At 37.1% G+C, this 25,432-nt stretch overlaps 1 protein-coding gene and 2 pseudogenes across 2 annotated transcripts in view; 1 reads left to right on the forward strand and 2 right to left on the reverse strand.

Annotated features, from left to right (window-relative positions):
- The window catches only part of RRAS2 (RAS related 2), an 87,377-nt gene that overhangs the window by 29,311 nt on the left and 32,634 nt on the right, over positions 1–25,432 (forward strand). The gene's annotated exons all lie outside the window — the stretch shown is intronic.
- LOC105879998 (large ribosomal subunit protein uL4 pseudogene) lies at positions 9,683–10,814 on the reverse strand (annotated as a pseudogene).
- Positions 19,332–23,833, reverse strand: LOC142870432 (ADP-ribosylation factor-like protein 2-binding protein pseudogene; annotated as a pseudogene).

The raw sequence follows: 25,432 nt of genomic DNA on the forward strand, positions 1-25,432 counted from the left end.
ATTAGTACAACCTTTATGGAAAACAGTATGGAGAGTCCTCAAAGAGCTAAAAGTAGACCCACCATTTGATCCAACAATCACACTGCTAGGTATCTACCAAAAGAGAAAGAAGTCATTTTATAAAAAGGACATCTGCACCTGAAAATTTATTGTAGCATAATTCACAATTAGGAAGATAATGGAACCAACCTAAGTGCCCATTAACTATGAGTAGATAAGAAAATGTAGTGTGTATGTATATGTGTGTATATACACACATACATGTTAATACACACATATACACACACACCATGGAATACTACTTAGCCATAAAGAAGAATGAAATAATGTCTTTTAAAGCAACTTGAATAGAACTGGAGACCATTATTCTAAGTGAAGTATTTCGGGAATGGAAAAGCAAATACCACGCATTCTTCTAAGGGTATATATGGTCATAAAGTGGTGTAATGGACATTGAAAACTAAGAATGAGGGGGAGGGAGATGAGGGATTAAAATCTACCTGTTGGGTACAATGTACACTATTCTGGTGACAGGTACACGAAAAGACAGGTACCCTGACTTTAGCATTATACAATTCATCCATGTAACTTGTACCCCCTAAATCTACTGAAATAAAAAAGAAAAGATTTCTTCTGTTACATAAAGCTTAAAAGAAGATCATTTTTTTCTAAGATCTGATATATAATTTTTATTTTCTACGATCAGATTTTATCATATCTTTTATAAGGAATCTATTTCTTGGCTATTTTGTACCAATGATAATGTGTGTTTGTGAATTTTGTTGTTGTTTTTTTTTTTTTGAGACAGAATTTTGCTCTGTTGCCTGGGCTAGAGTGCCGTGGCGTCAGCCTAGCTCACAGCAACCTCAAACTCTTGGTGGGCTCAAGCAATCTTCCTGCCTTAGCCTCCTGGAGTAGCTGGGACTACAGGCCCGCACCCTCATGCCCGGCTAATTTTTTGTTTCTATTTCTTTTTTTAGTTGCTTGGCTAATTTTTCCTATTTTTAGTAGAGATGGGGTTTCATTCTTGCTCAGGCTGGTCTCCAACTCCTGACCTCAAGCGATCCTCCTGCCTTGGCCTCCCAGAGTTCTAGGATTACAGGCATGAGCCACTGTGCCTGGCCTGTGATTTTTTTAATTGACTAAAAACGTAGTGAAATATTTGTGGAAGTGTCATTAAAAATACAGAATTTTTACAAGGATGCAAGCAATACAAAGTTATGTCAAGTAGAAGCGTCTCCCATTCCTGTTTACATGCTCATTATTTGCTAGTAAGCACATTGATTAAACTGCACCCATTTGAAGTATATTGTTACTTGAGTTTTGGCAGTTATGTACAACTAGGTAACCATCTCCACAAGCAAGATAGAGAACATTTGTATCTCTTTGAGATGATCCTTTCCCAATCAGTAACCTCCAAGGGTAACCACTATACTTTTATCCTCATGGTTTAGTTTTGCCTGTTTTCAGACTTTCTTTAATAGAATTATATAGTATGAACTATTTTGTGTCTGTGGTGTTTTGCTTGGCATAATGGTTTTGAGATTCATCCATGATACTGCTTGTTTCTGTAGTTCTTTCTTGTTTGGTAATATTTCATTGTATGGATATACCAAAATTTATTTATTGATGGAACATTCGGGTTGTTTCCAGTGGTTAGAAATGATGAATAAAGCTGCTGAGAACATTGAAGTACAAGTGATCGTACGGACTTACGTTTTCATTTCTCTTGGATAAATACCAATTCATGGATTATTGGTCATACAGTAAGTGTATGTTTAACTTTAGAAAAGAGTTTGGAGTTTCTTAAGTTTTTACCATTTTACATTCTCAGCAACGTTGTATGGAAATTCCAGTTACTCTGGGTCCTTGTCAGCACTTGGTATTTTAGCCGGTGCAGTGGGTGTGTGGTGGTATCTATCTCACTGTGGTTTTAATTTTGCTTTTTCCTAATGACTGATGACACTGAGCATCTTAATGTGTATATCGGCCATTTGTATATCTTCTTTTGTGTCTGTTCAAATCCTTAATCTGTTTTAAAAATTGGGTGGTTTGTGTTACTAAGTTTCTTGTTTATTTTATTAAATTGTATAGGTGCTGTGTTGCTTGTTTCCACTTTCTGGGTACACAGAAGCTTATGATCAAGATCATATTTGGCTTGTAGGATGAATTGGATAATATGTTCATCTTCATATTCTTCAAGAGTTTAAATTTTTTTTGTTATACTGTTCAGTGGAGTTTTAAAATTTTATATTTAAAAATCTGATTTTACCACTGTTGTCATTAATTACAGTTACTCCTTTTATTGTTGATATATTAGACATGTCCATGTCATCTTCTGTTGATTTAGAGTTTTCTAACTCTCAGGATGTCAACTTTATGTGTAATATATGTTTTTGCTTTTAAACTTTTGCGTAAAAACATTGCCTTTCAATTTTTTGATATAGCTGTGGTTGAAAGTATCTTTTGTTATAGCCTTTTCCCCTTGAATATTTATATCATCTGAAAAAGTTTTTTTTAATGTGACTACATTGTCAGTGTACTGCCTTTGCTTTTTCAGGGAATCTGAGATGATTAAAATATTCCTCATAGTCCTTTACATTTTTTTTTTTTTTTTTTTTTTGAGACAGAGTCTTACTTTGTTGTCCAGGCTAGAGTGAGTGCCGTGGCGTCAGCCTAGCTCACAGCAACCTCAAACTCCTGGGCTCGAGTGATCCTTCTGCCTCTGCCTCCCGAGTAGCTGGGACTACAGGCATGCGCCACTATGCCCGGCTAATTTTTTTTATATATATATCAGTTGGCCAATTAATTTCTTTCTGTTTATAGTAGAGACGGGGTCTCACTCTTGCTCAGGCTGGTTTTGAACTCCTGACCTTGAGCAATCCGCCCGCCTTGGCCTCCCAAGAGCTAGGATTACAGGCGTGAGCCACAGCGCCCGGCCTACATTTTTAAGTATAGTATTCCCTCTACCCCTACCCTAAGGAACCACCTCTTAAATGGTCAGTGCTACAATGAGTAAATCCTTATATTTATCCATAGTTATTTTGCCCTGTTTTCCTTTGGGTTTGTTTTCTAAATCTTATAATTCATTGCTGTGTTTTTCTCTTTTGATGAGTACATTCACATGTCATCTGTGACACTGTGTTAGTCATTTGAATATTTGTTGAAATCCTGTATTTTAATTTTCTAAATTAAAATGTCTCTTTTCCTCATTTGAATTTTTATTAGATATTTAAAATTTAAGTCTTTGATCTCTGCTTTTCTGTTCTGTTTTACTTTCGGCATTGAGGCTAGAGATTTGCAAGTTTTTAAATTTGTTTAATTAATTTCTTCTTTTTCTTTTTTTTTTTTTTAGAAACAGGGTCTTGCTCTGTCACCCAGGCTGGAGTGCAGTGGTGCAATAATGGCTCCACTTTGCAACTTCCAGCTCCTAGGCTCAAGTAATACTTCCACCTCAGCCTCCCAGGGCGCTGGGATTACGGGCATGAGGCACTGCACTGGGCCTGCAAGAGTTAGACGTTAGAACAGGTATATTTACTATTTTAGTGCAGGAACCAGATCCAAGTGTTGAGAGGGACCTAAAATTTCTATAATTTTGAGGACCCTCTTTAAGATACAAAATTATACACATGTGAATGTGTACTCTATGTTCTTTTTCCACCCTCCCCCCTTTTTGAAGACATCTATCATGGAAATGTCCTATATTCTTTAAACTATAATACTTTACATGCCATAGATTTTTTTTTAACTTCTAGTGTTCCTAAGTTTTGCATTGATTTATACTTTTTGTTGCCTAAATAATACTGTTTTTGTTAGTGCATAATGGCATTTTTAAATCTTAAAATAGCTCTTGCCAAATAAATTTTATCATGTTGGATACTGATGTTTTTATACTTGTTTTCCTGGTTTGACTATATTTCTCACCCTTTTATTGTTAGCCTTGTCTGTTTTGTAACTGCTACAGTGTTAGATTTTATTAAAAAAATCCTGTCCAGACTTCTTTTTCTGACAGAGCCATTTAATTTTATCATGGTTATTATATTTGATCTTAGCCTCTACCCTCTAGCTTAGCCTCTTTGTATTTTTTCCTTCATACTTTACTACATCTGACCTGTGTTTTAGGTACTTCATTTTACATTGACTTGTAAGAGGTAACATCTGTTTTCATTATCTGCTGTATAGGAATGAGTAAATAAAACCTTTTCATCCTTGAAATTTTTTCTCTGATGAGTTGTTTTGGGTAACAAGTATATATGAATCTATGAAGAGTTGGTTGGAACCCATTAAAATTATGTACTGTTTGTTTTTCTTTAAAGCATTTAGAGACTGGTCAAGTAGGTGAAATTTTGTTTGGATTATTGCATGAATTTTTATTGTCGCAATTTTAGTAGCAGTTTTACTGATAATTTGACTTTTGAATAAAATCAAGTCAGCATTAATATGATAACCAGTTATTCTCCTGGAGTAAAATTTTAATTCCCATATCCTTCTGGGGCCCTTTTAGGTAATGAGGGTGTTTGTGTGTACCTGTATGCTCAGGCAGTGCAGACTTAGTTTACTTAGTTATTAGTGCAAATTAAAAGGCAATTTTGTGGGTGCTGATAAAATGCTTCTGAAGCTAATATAACAATGTTTTTAGTATAAACAATGGCAAATTGTATTTGTTCTTTAAACACTTAGGAAGAACATGAAATTGTTTCTCTTTTTCCATCCTTCTCTCCCCCCCTATAATAGAGTACGTAGTAAGGCTTTTTTCCCCCTTCTTAACTCTGAAGAAGACAACTTCCTTTATTTTGTATTTTTGGGGGTGGTTATAGCACTTGTTTTGAGGTTTGACCACCCTCTCTTCAGCTGTTTTATTTTTATATGCCACTTTGAGTGCACTCGGTGGTATTTTAACTATAATATCTTCTGTAATAAAATTCATGCATGCATATTATGTCTTAAAACTCTGCTGTTGTTTTGATTTAATTTGGCTTAATTGGTTTATGCTGTTTCTGCTTCATCTGAGTTTTAATTTTTTTAATTTTTTTTAATTTTTATTTATTTTTATTTATTTTTTGAGACTGAGTCTCACTTGGTTGCCCAGGCTAGAGTGAGTGCCATGGCATCAGCCTAGCTCACAGCAACCTCAAACTCCTGGGCTCAAGTAATCCTTCTGCCTCAGCCTCCCAAGTAGCTGGGATTACAGGCATGCACCAACATGCCCGGCTAATTTTTTATATATATAAATTAGTTGGCCAATTAATTTCTTTCTATTTATAGTAGAGACGGGGTCTCGCTCTTGCTCAGGCTGGTTTCGAACTCCTGACCTCTAGCAATCCTCCCGCCTCGGCCTCCCAGAGTGCTAGGATTACAGGCGTGAGCCACCGCGCCCGGCCCTATCTGAGTTTTTAAACAAGTGACTGTCTAGTTTTCCACAGCTAAACAGAATAGCAAAATAATATTCTTAATATATTTGCAATGTTTATTTTCTGTTTAATATTATAAATGATTTAAGATATGACATATGAGTTTTAACTGTTTGTTGCTCAGTGCCCATCCTTCCCCTTAAGAGGACATTTTGCTATTATTGGAAACTGTCCTAAGTTTTTTTCCAAGTCAATTGGAATAAAGATGTAGAACTTTGACCCCTTAAAAGTGTTCTTTTACTGTTGTAAAACTGTTCTTTTACTTGCTAAACAAATTTCAGAATTGGTAAAAGTTGGTAATAATTTTATGTTGCATATTTACAGTCTTTTCCAAAACTTTATTAGCATTCAAAAGCGCATATTGCCAGAGATGTTCTGTTATAACAATTTGTGTAGTTGAGTTTAATCAAATATGTGTAATAACTTTTTATTTAAAGTAAAATTTGCATGTCATGTAAAATAGCTAAGTGGCATACTTCCTGGCATAGAAATTCAATACACAAAATGATAAAGTTACACTCCTTTTGAGTCCATGCATTGAATTTTCACCATTAGAATATATTTTTATTTCTACAAGTTCCATTTGCTCTCTTTTAAGATTTTTTTTTTTTAAGACATAGGATCTTGCTTTGTCACTAACCATGCTGGAGTACAGTGGCATGATGATAGCTCACTGCAGCTTCCAACTCTGGACTCAAGCGATCTTGCTGCCTCAGCTTAGCTAGTTGGGACTATAGGAGTGGTGCCACTGCGCCTAGCTAATTTTTTTATTTTTAGAGAGACAAGGTCTCCCAATGTTGCATAGGCTGGTCTCAAACTCACAGACTCAAGCCCATCCTCCCACCTTGGCCTCTAAAAGTGAGCCTCTGCATCAGGCTTCCTTTTAAGATCTTAATAGTTGTTTTTGATAGCCTCTTATTGCTCACTCATTTGTGATTCCGTTTCTCTTTCTTTCCCTCTTTCTCTTTAAATTATCTGCTTAAATAAGGATCTGTTTCTCTTTTTAGTACTTAATCCTGGGTTATGATTGGTGTGGCTGATAAAAAATTTTTAACAGTGGATATTATAATCTTCCCTAGTAAAAAGTTCAAAATAAGGTTGTGGATACTTTAACATAGAGATATGTAGATCAGATTGTTCGTGTTTAGCCAGTAAAATATATGTTACAAGGAGATTACTTGATGGATGATTATGGTTTTCTTAGGTAAAACAAAAAATTGGAAAAATTATTATTTGTGGGAAGTGTAACATAGAAAAAAATTAAGCATCAAGGAAGAGCAGCAGGAAATGGTTGCTAGCTACTTCTTCCTAGATGGAATATGTTCAGCTAGCATTTGATATTTCTTGATAGCAGTTATCACTCATTTGGTTGGATATATTTGTCTTTCCAGTTAGATGTGATCTCTTTTGGGGCAAACACTTTTGTTGTTGTTTTGATTTTTTTTATATACAATGTCTTCCAGAATAACTGTTATATATAGTAAGCATATAGTCAATACATTTACTATAGCTAGGTAAGTAAGATTATAAAACTACTAAACAAAGTTCAATTGTAGTTAATTATAATGAACTAATCATTGCCAAAATATGCTTACAGTATAAGGAATGATACCAGAAGCTGTTAATAGCTAGATCTGGATGAAACATACCTTTTTAATGCATTGTGGAGTTCAGAAGAAACACGAGACACTTCCAGATGTGTTCTTCACCCCATTTGCTGCTAATCAGGATGAGCTCTTAATGATAAGAAAATACAGGAAAGGCAGAACCTTAGGAATGGGTCAGATTTTCATTTAGTAGAGATTAAACTTTGGGCCAGTAACAAGATGGGGAGAGTGGAAAGGGAGCTAAATCTGAAAATTTCCTTATTAAGAAGGATCCCTCTAACCTGGATAAAAGTGATCATAAGGAGGCAAAAGTGGTCCTAATAGGTAGACAGCTTCCTACTTTCCCTGATCCCAGTTGGTCCTGGATGCTCAAATAGGCACTGAAAAAACACAAGGTGTGACAGAAATAACAGACAACAGATTTAGGCTCTACCCCTCAGCCCATGCTTTGATCATTCTTTAACATTTAAGTATAGCCCAAGATCCAGCCGCTGAAGCCTGACAGCCCCCCAGGCCTTTGTGAAAACCCAATTCTGGCCACAGAGAAACTTTTATTCCATTTGTATCCCAGGAATCAGAACCTTTTTTTTTTTTTTTTTTTTACCATGCCCCACTCCTTTCAGCAATCAATTTGAAAAACAGTTTATGTGTAAACTTTGCTACCGGACATTCAATACTACATTTAGTGTTTGTATCACAAACAACACAGTTGAAAGACCAACACTTTTTACTTATTATGAAATGGGCAGCAGTCTCAGATTTCAATCTGAATTGTGAAATGTCATACAAAATATTTTTTAAAAAGAATAATAATAGTTGAAAATTATTGTGCTTGAATTTAAAAGAAAAATAAGGTGTAAGTATAAAGAATGAGGAACTTACGTGCCATCCTCGTAGAGTTCCTTGCCCGGTCCTACCACCATTTCACCAAGGGAAATTGAGAACACCTAAAATTTGTTTTCAGTCATTAGTGAAAGGAGGAATGATATGGACATTGCCCAAAGGTTGAAAAGTATTGATATGCATTTACTTGTTTACAATCAGTTTATCTATTATCATTAAGTTGCTTAAGTTACTATTAGGATTATCTCAGGATTTCATAGTTTTCCCATATTTTATATCATACTTCTTTCCATGACTTTATGGTTGTGAGGGTCTTGAAAAATGAATTTTGAAATAAATTTGAATTGTTTTAATTTTTACCAATCCATGCTATTTAAAATAAAGTGTATATTTAATGCTTTTCAGAAAAATTCCTTCCCTGTACTTTTGTTTTAAACCATTATTATTGTTATTAAATATTTTTTAGAGACAGGATCTTGCTTTGCTGTCCAGGCTGGAGTGTAGTGGAATGATCATAACTCACTGCAGCCTCAAACTCGTGGGCTCAGACAATCCTCCTGTGTCAGCCTTCTGAGTAGCTAGGACTACAGGTGCACACTACCCCTCTGGCTAAATTTTTAATATTTTGTAGAAATAGAGGGCTCATTATGTTGCTCAGGCTGGTCATGAACTCCTGGCCTCAAGCAATCATCCTACCTCAGCCTCCTTAAATACTGGGATCACAGGTGTGATCCACCATGCCTAGCTATTTTAAACCATTTTTTGCTAATGTTTTTGCATAACCTTTTCTAAAAACAGCAAACAATTGATTAAGGTGAATTTCTGGGCCAATTTGAAGTTTAACTCTGAAAGGCTGTGTTACTAAGTTTCTGTAGGAAAATCTGTCTACTGCTATTATTTTGTTTATAGATTAAAATTAACTAACTGAAAGGATAAGTGAGAGCTGCTTAAATAAAGAAGTTAATTTTAGATTTTTTTCTTGATTAATTTCCAGTCTCAGGGTCAATTGATCTCTGGCTTTTGGTACTGAGTAACATGACTTTCCAGACAAGCACGTAGTCATTCTAGGTATATTGCTATTTTTAAAAAAACAGCTTTAAAAAGATCTGTTAGAACATGGGAAAAAAGATCTTGCTCTCTTGTGGTTTTACAGGGTGGCAGAGGTTTGGTTGCTTGTATGTTTCACTCAATTGCTTTCTGTTCAATGAATAAGATCAACACCATGCATCACAACTTTGCAGACTCACTGCAAAGGAAATAGCAGGAGGTAAAATGACCTCAAGTGAATGTGGCTTTTTTGTGGGGTGTGGTGGGTGGGCAGTGCTACAACTAAATAAACAAATTGAATTATGCAGGAAGAGGACCTTTATTTAACTCATCTTCATACTTTTTTTTTGGGTATCATTCCTTGTTCTTTAGACATTTTTACAATGATTAGTTCATTGTAAACACATAACTACAGTTAAATTGTTTAGTGGTTTTATGATCTCATTTTATTATTTCTCTATCAAGTTCTTTTTCTCTTTTGAGTTGACAGCTTATTTGTTGTGAGTGCCTTACTGTCAAGATCTAAGACTCACAGTGTCCACGGACTGGAACTAATTCCCTTTATCATGTCATGTTGGGTTCTTTTTGCTAGTTTATTTTCTAAGTTTTTGTATTTGGGTCAAACAACTATTTTATACTCTGAAAAATAAAACTGTTATTTGCTTCTCTCCACCATAAGTTTATTTTTTTTCCTCACTGCCTCTTTGATTAGGTCTTTATTCAATATAAGCTATCCAAAATGATTTGACCTTCATGGAATAAACAAATTTAAGTTTATGCAGCAGGCTTCTTTTCTTCTTTAGTAGATTTCTTTCCTGCTGCCTTCTTTTTAGCTGCTGGTTTCTTGGTAGCTGCAGCCTTTTTCCCCATCAAAGCTTGCTTCTGCTTCTTAATACCAACAGCCTTAAATTTGTGATTTCTGGCTGGGTGAAGAATGGTCTTTGCATGTGGGTCTAGCTTCAACATGACTCTCAGGTTTTCAGTGAATTCTTCTTCAGGACTCTGTGTTGAATTTTCTTGCATGGTGCTGGAAGAGCTCTTTGAATCCCTGGGCTTTTCAAGATTCTTTTAATATCTGTGTTGATCATCTTGTTCATGGGAAGGTTGTAGTTACTCTTGAGGGAAGCAGCTTTATGCCAAATGCCATGCAATTCATTTAACTTTTAGAAAACACTTTTGGTTCAAATGCAAAAACATCCTACATGCCCACCAGAAGCAAGTTTCAAAATGTTCATCTTTGCTTGCATAAGCAGAGTAATTCCAGGGACGTTTCTGAAGGCCTTGATGATGCCATTGTCCTCATTATAGATGATGCAGGGTCTCCTGTGCTGGATACAACAGTGTCTCATTTTGCCCTTGTCAGCTCACATTTGCTGAGAGGCATAGACCTTTTTTAATATGATTCCAGGCCTAAAGTTTCTGAAGAGGCAAAACAGCCTTCTTGGTCTTTGTAGCCTTCAACTTTATCTTCAACACCAAAGGAACTTCCTCAGTAAGATGACATTTAGGCATGACCAGTCCTGCTAAGGCCCAGGCAGCTAGGGTAGAGCAGATGGCATATTGCTTTTGGGTTGTATTCACTCTATGGTGCCAGTGGTGCCAGGTGTTGGTTGATGCAAACATGTGACCTCTATGACACATATTTCTGCAAGTATGTTGGCCAGAATGGTGAATTTCTCCACCTTGAACTCTAGGAATTCAAGCCACAGCTCTGCCAATACCCCAAGACTCAGCACTGATCTAATAACCTGCTAATTCACTAATAACATAGGGCTGTCTGTTTTGTGCAAGTTGGTGTGAACAAAGTTCACAGTATCTGCTTTAACACAGCAGGCAAAGTGACATTTTTGCCGGGTGACATCCTCTTTTTGGAGTATACCGATACCAGTGGATGTGCACAAACCATGGTGGGGAGAGCAGCAGGCCATGCTCCTTAGCTTGCCTACTCCTACCACCGTAAGTCTTTTGGGTATGTTTGTGGCCTTTTATTGGTTGAGTATTGGGTATAAGATATTTTGAGAATATTTTAAAGGGAAAGGAGAATAAATCCTGCATTAGGCATGATAAACTTGCTGTCTGTTCTCTTAGAAGACAGAGCGATCCTGGATAGTTTCTTTTTTATTGTACTGCAAGTTACAGTCACATATCCAGGAAAAACTGCCTGCTTACTGACTTGATTTTATTTTAATTTTTTTAGAATTTTTTAATTTCAGCATATTATGGGGGTACAAATGTTAAGGTTACATATATTGCCCATGATCCCCCACTCGAGTCAGAGCTTCAAGCATGACCATCCCCCAAACACTGCACATCTCACTCATTATGTTTGTATATATCCTTCCCCTCCTCCCCCCTCCCACCCGCCCGACACCCAATAAATGTTTTTCCTATATGTCCACTTAGGTGTTGATCCATTAATACCAATTTGCTGGTGAGTACATGTGGTGCTTGTTTTTCCATTCTTGAGATACTTCACTTAGTAGAATGGGTTCCAGCTCTATCCAGGAAAATATAAGATGCTATATCACCATTGCTTTTTAAAGCTGAATAGTACTCCATGGTATACATACACCACATTTTATTAATCCACTCATGAATTGATGGGCACTTTTTGGGTTGTTTCCACAGCTTTGCAATTGTGAATTGTGCTGCTATAAACATTCGAGTGCAGGTATCTTTTTCATAAAGTGACTTTTGATCTTTTGGGTAGATGCCTAGTAGTGGACTTACTGGATCAAATGGTAGATCTACTTGTATCACTTTAAGGTATCTCCATATTGCTTTCCACAGAGGTTGAACTAGTTTGTAGTCCCACCAGCAGTGTAGGAGTATTCCTATCTCTCCGCATCCATGCCAACATTTATTGTTTGGGGACTTTTTGATAAAGGCCATTCTCACTGGAGTTAAGTGATATTTCATTGTGGCTTTGATTTGCATTTCCCTGATGATTAGAGATGTTGAGCATTTTTCATGTGTTTGTTGGCCATTATTCTGTCTCCTTTTGAGAAGTTTCTGTTCATGTCCTTTGCCCATTTTTTTATAGAGTTGTTTGATTTTTTCTTGCTGATTTTCCTGAGTTCTAAATAGATTCTAGTTATCAGCCCTTTATCAGATGTGTAGCTTGTGAAAATTTTCTCCCATTCTGTGGGTTGTCTGTTTGATCTCTTGACAGTTTCTTTGGCTGTGCAGAGGCTTTTTAATTTGATCAGGTCCCATTTATTTATTTTTGTTGCTGCTGTGATTGCCTGTGGGGTCTTCATAAGTTCTTTGCCTAGGTCAATGTCTAGAAGAGTATTTCCAGCGTTTTCCTTTAGAATTCTAATAGTTTCACACCTAATGTTCAAGTCTGTTACCCAGCATTAGTTGCTTTTTGTGAGAGGTGAAAGGTATGGGTCCTGTTTTAGTCTTCTACATGTGGCTATCCAGTTTTCCCAGCACCATTTATTGAATAAGGATTCCTTTCCCCAGTGTATGTTTTTGTCTGCTTTGACTGACTTGACTTTATTGCCAAATATCAGGATTAATTGAGGATTGTGGGGAGAAGGATTTGAGAAAATCTGGACATTTTACTCCATGAATCTAGAGAAAATGGAGGCAAGATATTTGTTTTGTTTTCTGAAGGTGGTTCTCTGTGTAATGCTATGGTTTGGGGCACAGAATCAAGCCAGATTGGTGAGAATCAATCTCTGCTCCACCACTTATTAGCTTTGTTACTTTGGGCAGGTTAAACTCTTAATGTCTCCCTTTCCTCACCCAGAAGATGGAGATGGTTGTAAGAGTGCCCACTTCATGGACTTAACTATGAGGCTTTAATGAGTTAACTTAGGTAAAGCACTTAGTGCCTGGCATATCGTAAATTCTGTAGATGTATTGTTGCAAAGTCAATATGTGTGCGTCAAGGTGTACAAACATGTTTCCCTGAAGGGGTTTGAAATGTAAAAATTAATTTTCCTGAAAGTCTTATTTATATAGTTATTTTTGAATAGCCCCCAAAGTAAGGACTGAAAATATCAAAAAATGTCTGTGTTTGGGTTATCTTCACAGTATACTCTGCGTTCCTTGGGAAACATTTCTTCTGTCTCAGCTGTTCCACTGCCCAGCTGAGGTGGAACGATCACAGCACTGGGAGACAGGGTAGCCTCACCTGGCTGGGCTCAGGAGACTTGCTGTCAGAGATGGGTTTTGCTTCTCTTATAATAGCACTTAGTTGAATAGATGCCATCTCCTCACTGGGCACTTGAGTATTTTTAAAAGAAGTAAACATCCATGTAGGATTTATTAGGATAGTGATTCATCCATTCAGCAAGTATTTTTCTAGGGTTTATACTCAAGGCTTTCAGGAGTTTGCAGAGACATGGTTTTCTTTTCCTGCGTGAAGTAGAACTTTAGTCTTAACTGAAAGGAAAAACATCATGAAAATGATTGCTTTGTTCTTCTTGCTACCTTTGAAAACGACCTGATACAGTTTAATATTGTCCCCCTTCGTACATGTAAAAGGTTTACAATGATTGTTTTTATAGCAAAAGATCAAGAGGAAAAACTTTTCTTCTTTTTCTTTTTGATAAAAAGCCTACATTTCTTAAAAGTTTTTAAGTACTTGTGAATTTTGTTTCCCAAATTAGTAAATTGTCAATAAATTTGTTAATATTGGCTTTTAAAATTTTATTAATAAATATCTTCTGCATCTTTACAGGTCTGTCTTGCAGTTTTGCAAATAACTCTGTTCCTGATAAGATTTATAAATTTTAAATTCTGTTTTCCCAGATGATTAAGAATCTGTGGAACCTTCCCCAGCACTTGTAAGGGTAGTGATGCCAAATGGCAGCACATTCACATCTATGCTTCCTTAGCACCTTGTGCTAACCTCCTCCAGCACTAATCACTCAGAAACTATAGTATTTCTTCCATTCTAAGGTACACATTTTAAAAAATTCTTATTTCAATGTCTGTAGGATGCATCTTACAGTTGATGGCATCCCAGAGTCAACAAAAATGGTATTTGTTTCCTTGTTTTGCCTCCTAATTGACTATGAGTAGACTCCTTGAGGGCAGGAAATGATACTTATTAAATCTAATGTTTGATTTGCATTTAAAATCCTACTTTTGTGAATTACAGTGTAGCAGTTTTTAGGATCATTGGAATAGTGTTGGTTGAAATGACAGTATCATCAGGATACTTTTGTAGGGAGAGATGTTAAAAGGGCCTGGTAAATGCTAAGTAGTTTAATGCTGTTTCTGTCCCCTTCTTTGTGACCCATCTGTCTTTCTCTTTTGGTTGATTCTCTTTGTATGGATTTATACCTCACCAACAAAACATCAGTTTTGCAGATTTCAGTGAAGTGAAAGAGTAAGAATTTTATGTTGTCAGTTATGATAGGCTATTGTTTTTTGAGCAAATTTTGGATATTGCTCTGTGCCATTGTCACTTTCCTTTATGTAAATGAGGAAACAGGGAGTCAGTGTGTTCAGAGACATAAAATTTAGTCTGTGATGGTGGAAGAAGGGCCAAACTTCCTGCTTAGGGCTTCTGATTCAGTGTTTTAGATTACTCTTTCTGCTTTGAAAGAATTCTCTTATGAACTATTTTTATTAGTTTAAAATTATTTATCTTATTTATAAATAGCTCTGTGGTTATGAGACTTTGGGCTTTCACATTCTTATCACAGTATATGCAGCGTTTGCTTGAAAAGATAGCGTTGGTCTGGTCTCCCTTTATTTTGCCTCGAGTACCCTAAAGCCTAGATTTAATTTTAGTGCTAGAAAAAACTGCTTAGTGGGTCTTGTTGTTTTCTTTAAGCTTTTACATGTGGGTGATTAGAAAAGTCTTATCTAGGACCTTAATCGGCATTTTTCTAGAAATGATTTCCGTGTAAATTCTGAAATAGACTTTATTTAATTTTTTTAAGAAGAGCTTTAGATTTACAGAAAACCAGAAAAGATAGTACAGGAAGTTTTCGTGTATCTGGACCCAGTTCCTCTATTAACATTTTACATTGTATGGTACATTTGTTAGAATTAAAGAACCAATATTGATATGTTATTATTAACTAAAGTCCATACTTTATTCAGATTTCCATAGTTTTTACCTAATGTCCTTTTTCTGTTCCAGGATCCTATCAGGATTCCACATTACATTTAGTTGTTGTGCCTTAGGCGCCTTTCATCTGACTTTCCTGTTTTTGGTGACCCAGACTATTTTGAAGAGTACTCATTAAGTGTTTATAGAATGCCCTTCTATTGGAATTTATCTAGTGTTTTTCTCATGACTGGTCTAGGGTGATGGATTTTTGGGGGGAAGACCACCGAGGTAAAATGCCATTTTCATTGCATCACATCAAGGGTACATACTATTGACTTGATTTATGACTACTGATGTCAATCACCTGCCTCTGAGGTGCTGGTTTCTCTGCTGGAAGTTACCTCCCCTTGTCCCCATATTGTATTCTTTGGGAGGAAGGTATGACGTGCAGCCCGCTCTTAAGGAGTGGGGAATGCTGTGTCATTTTGAGTAAACATATTTGAATGGTAGAGCTTCAGTTTAAAAATTTACCTAGTGTGCTCGCTTCGGCAGCACATATACTAAAAATTTACCTAGTGCTAGTGAATTTTTTTTTTAAACAAAAATGACCACATAAATAAAACATTAAAAAATGCATTCAGAGATTTGGTTTGAGAAAAGTTTTCAAGCTGTTTTTCATTCTCAGTGTTTCAGCCTTTGCTATTGCATGGCAGCTGTTAGATGCTCCTCTTTGTTTTCTGCCATCTGATTGATAATTACTTTTTGAAAAAATGTAATGGAAATGTGGAAGATCATTACATCAAAAACTCTTTAATAAAATTTGTTAATATTTTGATCTGCATCTATTGCATGTCTGCACTTCTTATTTCTGCACATATTATTTCTAAACTTGACTTAGTTAGTATGTAAATTATGATTAGAGACCAGAACAGTTTAGGACCCAAAATGATCAAGGGAAAGCACCTTGTTGGAAACCCCCATGACAATAAAACTCTCCTTGTAGTTCCCATTTGTGTGTTTCAATTATAAGACTTATGTTAAAATTAGATCAGAATTTCCATTGTAGACTCTCAATTTCATAGTTGTGTAACTGCCATGTAAACTTGATTGTAAACAAAGGCTTTTAATGATGGTACTTATTTGAACAATTTAAGACAGGGTTATTCAGCTCATGGGGAAGAAAATACATGTCTAGCTTCACATTTTAAGTTGAGAAATTGTGAAGACAGGCTTTGGTTCTAAAGGTGAGTTTTATAATTTTTCCTAATTTTCTATAAAAAGGATGTATTATTTTATAGCAAGAAAAATAAAAACAATAAAATTAACTTGTTAAATTTTTTTATTTAGTGATTACTCTTGACACTTACTATGTTTTAAAACAATTGATTATTTTGACTACTTTCCTAGAACTACTAGAACCTTTGAATTATTTAATTCCATATACCCTCTTCCACCTTTTGTACTTTTGTTGGCTAACTGAATACCTCTAGTTTAGAGAATGAAAACATTTGTTTGATGGGTCTGTGCCAGCGGTCCCCAACCTTTTTGGCACCAGGGATCGTTTTCATGGAAGACAGTTTTTCCATGCACCAGGCAGTAGGGAGATGGTTTCAGGATCATTCAAGCATTACATTTATTATACATTTTATTTCTATTATTATATAATGAAATAATTATACAACTCACCATAGGTTGGGGACCTCTGGTCTATGCAATAAGTTGTAGTGCAATATATTGTAGTGCTGGTACTGTGAAGATAGCTCTGTATTTGAGTTGTGATAGCTTGTGAGCAGAAAAAATTGTTTTTATCATCTCCTTGGGTTTATAAACTTCATAAAAAATAATAGGGAGAACAAATTTTATAGGGGGCATGTATAGGTGTATAGTTTCCTAGGGCTGCTGTAACAGATTACCTCAAACTTGGTGTCTTAAGCAAAGGAAATTTATTCTCTCATAGTTTTTCTGGAGGCCAGAACTCCAAAATCAAGTTGTTGTCAGTGTTGGTTCATTCTGGAGGTTCTGAGAATGAATTGTTTCCATGCCTCTGTCCCAGCTTCTGGTAGTTGTTGGCAGTCCTCAGTGTTCCTTGGCTTGTAGACACATCACTTCAATCTCTGCCTTTGCCTTCAGGTGGCCTGCCCCTGTGGATCTTTTCTGTGTCGACGTGCCTCACATCTCCCTGTTTTCTTTATTATAAGTTCAGCAGTCATTGGGTTTAGGTCTGGGATGATCTCAACTTAATTACAACTACAAAGACTCTATTTCCAAATAAGGTCATATTCACAGGTATCAGGGGTTAGGAGTTGAACATATCTATTTGGGTGCCACTATTCAATCAGGAAGATTGAGTAACCAATCAATCTTCCTGAATTTACTAATAAGCACTATGAAAGTGCTTTTACCAAATGGAATAATAGCTGTGGAATCTGACCTATTTTATATGCATATAAAATGTGATTCAGAATGTAGTTGCATGTTTACTTTCTCTTTATGTGGTTTACAATTGATGTGGCATTCTTTTATTATGACATTAGGCTGAATACATAGAGACAAGCTGTAATTGTAACTTAAATGGTGTGAGCAAGACCTTAAATTCTATGAACTTGTGCCATTTAGCTCTTGAGTTTTTTAACCTACGTACTTGGGTATTTCTGTAAGATGGATGTTTATATGTATGGTTCCTTTTGATATGAATCATGTTTGTCTCTATTAAAAGAATTTAAATTTATCCAGTGATCTAGTTGACTTAAGTTTGTGTGCCAGAAGAAGGGATTTTATAAAAACTGAGAATTGGTTGAAGGAGGTTATTAAACAATCAGTAAGTATTAATATAAGAAAGCTGGTTCTTGGTATGAATAGATAGCCACTTTGGGAAAAGTGCTGACCCAGCCTGCAGGCATGTGGTTTGGAGGGAAACTCTGGTGAGAGCATTCTGTCCTCCTCTTTCATTTTGAGTTGAAGGCCATCAGGAATTTAGTTCTTCTTATAGGAAAATAAAACAGTGGTATAGGCTTAAGGTTGTTTTAAGTTTAGTTGTGCTATGACCCAAATGTCTCCACTGAAACATAAGCTCCATAAGTGCCAGAAACATGCCTTACTTACGTATGTATGTATGTATGTATGTATGTATGTATGTATGTATGTTGAGACAGAGTCTTGCTCTGTTGCTGCAGATGGAGTACTGTGGTGTCGTCACAGCTTACTGTAACCTGCAACTCCTGGGCTCAACAGATCCTCCTGCCTTAGTCTCCTGAGTAGCTGGGACTATAGGCACATGGCACCACACTTGAATAATTTTTAAATTTTTTGTAAAGATTGAGCTTCACTGTGTTGCCCAGGCTGATCTTGTACTCCTGACCTCAAGTGATCTTCTGGCCTTGGCCTCCTGAAGTGCTGGGATTATAGGTGTGAGGCCCCCGGCCCAGCCCAGTTTTGTTCTCATTCAGGACTTTATCCTAGGTCCTAGGTAGTAAATATGTAACAAATATTTGTAGAATGAATAAACTTAATATATTATGGGCACTCTTGAAATCCATACATAGAGACATATCTCATTCTTTTTAATGGCTATTTACTATTCTGTGATGGATATGCCATAATGCATTTAACCAGTCCTCTGTTCCACTGTTAGGACATTTAAGTTATTAACAGTTTTTCATAGTAACAAAGCTGCCATGACATATCTTGTTTGTGTGTATATGTTTATGTATCTTTGGTAGTTTATAATGTTAATTTCCTTCATTCATGGCTATGTTTCATTTTAAAATTAGGCACATTTTAAAATGTATTATTGAAATAATTTTCAAGTATAATTGACCTACATTTTCCTAAATACATTTAAAATGCTTTCAAATTTGTTTTCTTCTGAATGGGTGAAAATCTTTTGCCACAAAATCTTGAAAAGTGTCAGAAGCAATGTGTGTGTACACATTGTGTTGATTATCTTTGTGGGATGGTTTTTGGCAAATCCTTGTGAAAGGAAGGCTTAGAACCCTTCTGTCCATTGCATAGCAAGGCTGGGAAGGAAGGCAGCAGCTATTATAGGATAAAATTAGGACACTGAATAACACATAAGGAAGAATGCCCTTCATGCTTAAGAGAGGTGCTTAAACTTTAGGGTAACCATATCTCTATTTGCCTAGGAAAGTCCTGGTTTATGCTTGTTGTCTTGATGTAATTATTAGCATCCCCTTTCAGTCCCAGTTTATCAGTAGTTATATGATTACCCTACTTAATCTCTCCATTCTTTAGTTTCCTTGTCTGTAAAATAGAGATGTAACAGTGCCTGGTATATAGCAAAGCAGCATAAGCTGTCACTGTTGCTGTTATGATTATTTTATTAGCAACATTTGTTTATCTTTCCCTGCTTCTTGAATTACTTCCTTCTCTTGGCCTCCTGGCTACTATTTTCTTTTTTTCCTACATTTTTGGCCTTTCCTTCTCAGTTTCCTTGCCTGGATCTTCCTAATTTTCCTAACTTCTCAACATTGGAGTGCCCCAGATCCTAGTCCCTGTTCTTTTCTCTGTCTGATCTAGCTGACTCCCAAATTTGTCTTCAACTTCACCTTTTCAGTGAATTTCAGATTCATTTCTCTCCTAGATGTCTAAAATATCTTAATAGTACAAGTGCAAAACTACTCTTTATTATTGCTTCTCTTCTCTATCCCTTCTAGCCTGTTCTAGCTCAATAAATGATACCACCATTCTTTCAGTTAATTAGGCAAAACAAACAAACAAACAAAAACCCCCATGGCATCATCTTTGAGTCCTTTCTAAGAGATACTATATCCACATCCAATTCATCAGCAAACTCTCTTGGCTCTTCGTTGGCAATATATGCAGATCTGGCTGCTTTTCACCTTTGCTCCAGCCATCCTCATTCAGGCTGCTGTTTTCTTTTCTTTTTTTTTTTTCATGGTACAAAAGTATTTAATAAGCAATACATCAGCACAGAAAAACACATAGTTCATAGCTCATCCTTTAAAACCAGAATACCCAGCGTAAAGTCAGTACAGATTCTTATTTTTACTTTAAAAAAAAAATCAAGGGTACATATCAGAATTGAACTACTATGTTTTTTCTTCTATCTAGAGATGTGATATACATGTTTTCTGACACGTAATATTCTACCAAACATTGCATTAAACCAAAGCAGACAGATGACCAGCAAAGCTGTTTACTACCTCCTACTTATGCTGAGGTAGACTGGTGGAACACCATCTTGGTAGGAGAGATTTTGACAGGAAGAAGAAATTAGGAGTCCCTACTTACCCCAACAGAAAACCTAACAAACTGGTTTATATGGAAAGGATTTTCAGCAAACATGCACAAATACATTTAACATGCTATTAAGAACAGGATATCTTTGAGTCAATTTCCAGCACACAGCATACATTCATCAGAGCACAGTAAAATAAGAATGAATGCCAACATAGAAAAGCATTTGTGCCTTCATAGCACGAACAACTAAGCACACAGCATATAATACTTTGATCTTTAAGTGGGTAATCATGGAAGTTCCAAGATCACGTCCACTAGGTTAGCCTGAGTATTTCATCTATAAAAATATTTTTTCAAAAATAATGCTTAAGAGACTTCTAGGAACAGTGGGACTACAGTATCAGGACCAGCAGAAGACAGTGATACAGGGACTGCAAATGTTAAGACTAGGGGAGTTGGTTCTACGTAAAGGACATCTCTTTCAGTTGATCCCTACAGCTAGGACAAGCTGTGATCACAGGAGATTTGGAAATCAAGATGGGCAGCTGGCTTGAATAACACCCTAGATAAATACTCAAAAACCTCAATGAAGGTGAAGGACTGAAATTTTGACCTATGTGAAAAAGAGCTCTGAGTGTACAAAAACAAGTTCATGCAAAGTCTACTGGGACAAACAGGGTTGGTCATGGTGGGTTATTCCACACTACTGACACGCCAACATGTATGCTGGGGAAGAGCCCCCAAGTGGAATGCCTGACCATGGGCTTGCTCCAGAGGAGTCTGACTCAGAAGCACCGGAGTGAGGGATCTCACTGGGTAGGTTTAATGAATACAAGAAGTTGTTTCAGGATAACCAGGTCCAGAAGGGTTAGGTCATTTTGGTTTTGGCCCATCAATACTTAACATGAATGCAGGATGGAGTCAGTCTTTCTAAGTAAGATGTATTCTGCTGTCGTCATTAGCTGAGCCTTTTGGACTCTTGGGCCTGTGACATCCAGAATGATCCCATTAATTGGCTGCACGTAGGATCTAGTGCCGTAAATTGTTCTGGGAAGTTGGCATAGAAGATGATTTGCACAATGAAGTCACCACTAAACCACTGCTTAAGTCCAGTCCCCGGCCTTCTTTTTCTGCTCTGTAGTCCAGAAACATTTCTTTAAAAGCCAGAAAATCTGTAAATGTGAGCAGCATGTCAAATATGTCACCAGCCACTTCATCCTTATGGTGCTGTAACGTCGTTGTGAAAGCCGCCGTGTTAAATCCGGGAATGCGCTCTAGCAGCTGTTCTTCAATATACTTTTCTACCAGAGACATGTATTCATTAAAAATAGGTGTGTAGGTGAGTTTATTCTCTTCTGTGTCTTCAAATTCCTGGTAGTACTTGTCCATGAAATTTCTCTGTAGTATCTGGAACTCGTCATCCATGATAATGTCCTCCAAACAGCCAACCATGGCATCAAACTCTGCATCAGAGGCGGGGGAAAGGCACAGCGCGCAGCTCTCTTCTACGGCGACGCCGCCGCCCCCACCCGCGCGGGCGAGCCGGCCAGGTGGGCTCCCGCCCCGCCCGCGGCCGGCCCGGCCCAGCCTCCGCTCTGTCCACGAGGCCCGGCCCGCACCGAGGACGTCGCCCCGGCCCGCTCCCCGCCCTGCCGGCTCAGCGCCTGCGCGCGAGGCCCGACCCCGCTCCCCGCTCCCCGCTCCCCGCTCGGCCCGACCCCGCTCCCCGCTCCCCGCTCCCCGCTCCCCGCTCCCCGCTCCCCGCTCCCCGCTCCCCGCTCCCCGCTCCCCGCTCCCCGCCCTGCGCGAGGCCCGACCCCGCTCCCCGCTCCCCGCTCGGCCCGACCCCGCTCCCCGCTCCCCGCTCCCCGGCTGCGGCCGCCCGCCGGCCGGGCCTCTACGCCCTGTTTTCTTTTCTTGATTTATTGCAATAGTTTCATAAGTAGTCTCTTTGCTTCCACTCTTGAGCACCCTCCATAATCCGGCTTTCCCAAAGCAGCCAGTATTAACTTTTAATATAAAAGTCAAAACATTTTACTCCTCTTCCTCAAGCCCTCCAGTGGTATTTATTGCACTTTGAATAAAATCTGAAGTCCTCACTGTGTCCTTCAAGGCTCTGCCTCCCTGTTAATTTTCGGAACTGATTAACCACGCTCCTTGCTGTTTGTTTCATTGTAGCTACGTTTGGTTGCCTTGCTCTTCCTCTGGCATGTTAAACATACTCTCACCTCACTTCCTTTAGCTTAATGTTCCCTCTGCCTGGCATGTTCTTCCCCTAGATGGCAGCAAGTCTCACTCCTCCAGGTGATCTAGGATCCGTCCTCAAATGTCACGTTGTCAGTGAAGCCTTCTGGCTAACTTAAGGGAAACCACATTCCACCCCCTGCAGCTCTTGCTGTTCTAGTTCTCTTCATTTTTCTTCAGAGTTCATCATCAGAGTTCACATCACCTCTGATATATTTGTTTGTTGATGGTCAACCCTCAAGGAAACTGCAAGCCCTGCTAGAGTCTGGGATTAATGATCCTCGGCTCCTGACAATACCTGGTACATTGGAGGTACTCAGTATTTGCAGGTTGACTGGGCTGTTGAGTGAGCCTAAGGAAGATGCATGTGGAAGTTTTAGCAGTTAAGTAGAACATGGACTGTGAAAATTGCCCCCTTTTAATTCCAGTTTTGCTTCTATAGACCATTCTATGTTCTAGAATAGATGAGAAATGAAATTGGGGTTTAGGATACTGGAAGGTAACAATGGATAGAGGGGGAAAGGAAATGTAACAGGAAGTATTATGAGTCCAGACTCTGGGAAGCAGAAGTTGCTGAGTTGGTTACCTGCTTATGGGGTAGCCTTTCATTTCTAAGTTTGGAAAGGATAAGAACCAATTTTTGAATGCCCATTTTGAGCTAGTTAGTGTACTGAATACTTTACAGATATCATTTAATTCACAATAGCTCTTTCTAATAAGACTTATGATATTCATCTTACAGAAGAGGAGATGAGACTTAAGAGATAAAATAACCTTCCTAAGATCATATAGTAATGAAATGGAATATTTAGGTCTGACTGACTTCAAAATTCATGCTCTTTCTCATACTTCATAATGCCCAAAGGGGGAGTCTATGTACAATAATTTACATTTCATATGGTGCTGTAAAATTTACAGAATATTTTCACATAGCTCATTTGACTCCTTATAACAAACTTTTGAAAGTAGCTATCATCTCAATGTAGTAGATAATTAGTTAAATTTGGTGTCAGTAATGAATGATTTGCTGCAAATCCTACAGCTATAAAGTAGTAGAGCAAGGGCTTTGAGTAAATCTTGCTTGCCTAAAATCTTATATTCTTTCTATATACTACAGATTTACAAAGAATTTCTTGATAGCACCTATGAATTATATTTGACACATAAGAGCTAAATATGTCATAATAAAATTATTGAACTGGAAACAGTCTTGGATCATGAAGAGCAACTTCCTCATTTACAGCAAAAAGCCAAGAAAGAGGTTTTCTCATCTAGGAAGACTCAGCTAGTTACTGTTAGAGCTGGCATTAGCTAGAATCTAGCTTTTATTACGAAGGAATTTATATTTAATTTCTCTAGGTTTTTCAAAACTCTTGTGTTCCCTCTTTTATTCACTATTTCATATTTGAAAAGCTACAAAAAAATTTTGCCTACTCACCCATTATCTCCTAGCAACTCAGTTCTTTCTACATGTAATGGAAATTAATCAGTTTTTGTACATCTTTCTAGAGATCTTTACCACACATAAAGCAAATGCATAAACTCAATGTATTTATTTAACAACATATCTTGCAAATTGTTCCATATTAGTACGTGAAGTCATTTTTTTAATGGCTATATTCATAGTGAATGAATGTTTCATAATTTAACCAGTCATTTGCTGAAGAAAATTTTAACTTGTTCCTGATCTTTTAAATTAAAGACAATTCATTAATGAACTACCTTGCACATATCATTTATTATCTGTCTGGGTGTATTGGTAGTATAAATTGCTAGTAAGTGAAATTGGTGGATCAAGGAGTATCTGTTCTTGTATTTTTTTTTTTTTAACATATTAATACTTGGGCTTTTATTTTTAATGTAGCAATGGAGTATTTTCATTTTGAATCAAACTGTTTTTGTCTTTTCTGTTTGGCAATAACTTTTTTTATAATTTAAAAAGTATTCACTTATTTAAGGGGCAATAGGATTTCTTTTTTAAACTGGTACAGGCTAAATGCTTTGCTGTTAATATAGCAGGTTAAAGAAAGTGTAATGGAAGTAGTATTGCTTTGGAGTCAGACCTGATTTGAATCCCAGTGCTGCTAGCCTACTGACTTTGTGACCTTTGGGAGGATATCTAACTGCTGAGCCTCAATGGTCTCATCTGTCAAATGGGAATAGTACTAACAGAGTTCTTGTCTAGAACTACTATAGAACTTTTTAAAAAAATGAATATTCTTTTTTTCCCTGCATTTTTTTATTTTAAAATACTAAAGGGGTACAAATGTTTTTGTTACAAGGATAGCTTTTATCATGCTTAAATCAGGGCTTTAAGTGTGCCCATTACCTGAATAGTGTTCATTATACCTGTTAGGTAGGATTTTTACCCCTCCCCTCCTCTCTCCTGCCCCCTTCTTGATTTCCAGTGACCTTTAGTTCTCTCTGTGCCCATCAATTAGTTCCAAACTATTAAAGAGTACTTGTGGTGGTTGTTTTTCCATTCTTGAGATACTTAGGATAATGCTCTCCAGTGTCATCCAAATTGCTGCAAAATACATTAAATCATTTATTTTTATGGCTGAGTAGTTTGTTAATCAACTTATGAGTTGATGGACACTTAGGTTGATTCCACATCTATTCAACTGTGAATTGTGCTGCCATACACATTTGAGTGTAGGTGTCTTTTTGATAAAATGAGTTGTTTTCCTTTGGGTAGATACCCAGTGGTGGATTGCTGGATCGAATGGTAGGTCTACTTTTGGTTCTTTGAGAAATCCAATTACTGTATTTTATCAATTCTCAGGCAAACATTTTTTGCCCCTACATTTTAGTATCTCTGAAATTGAGATGTCTCATAATCAGAGCCATGTCATAGGGGTATTGGTAGCATTTTTTTTTTCTTGGCACATAAAATAATGGTTTTATAATTGATGGAATTTTAGATTTGATGAAATAGGGTAAATCGACATAGAGGGACAAGTGAACTGTGTCAGGGCATGGTATAGGCAGAGGAAACTCATTGTGATGGGGGAAAGCTCAGGGTTGGAAGTGGGGTAGAT

Source organism: Microcebus murinus, chromosome 4 (assembly GCF_040939455.1).
Source record: "Microcebus murinus isolate Inina chromosome 4, M.murinus_Inina_mat1.0, whole genome shotgun sequence".
NCBI classification, from domain to species: Eukaryota; Metazoa; Chordata; class Mammalia; order Primates; family Cheirogaleidae; genus Microcebus; species Microcebus murinus.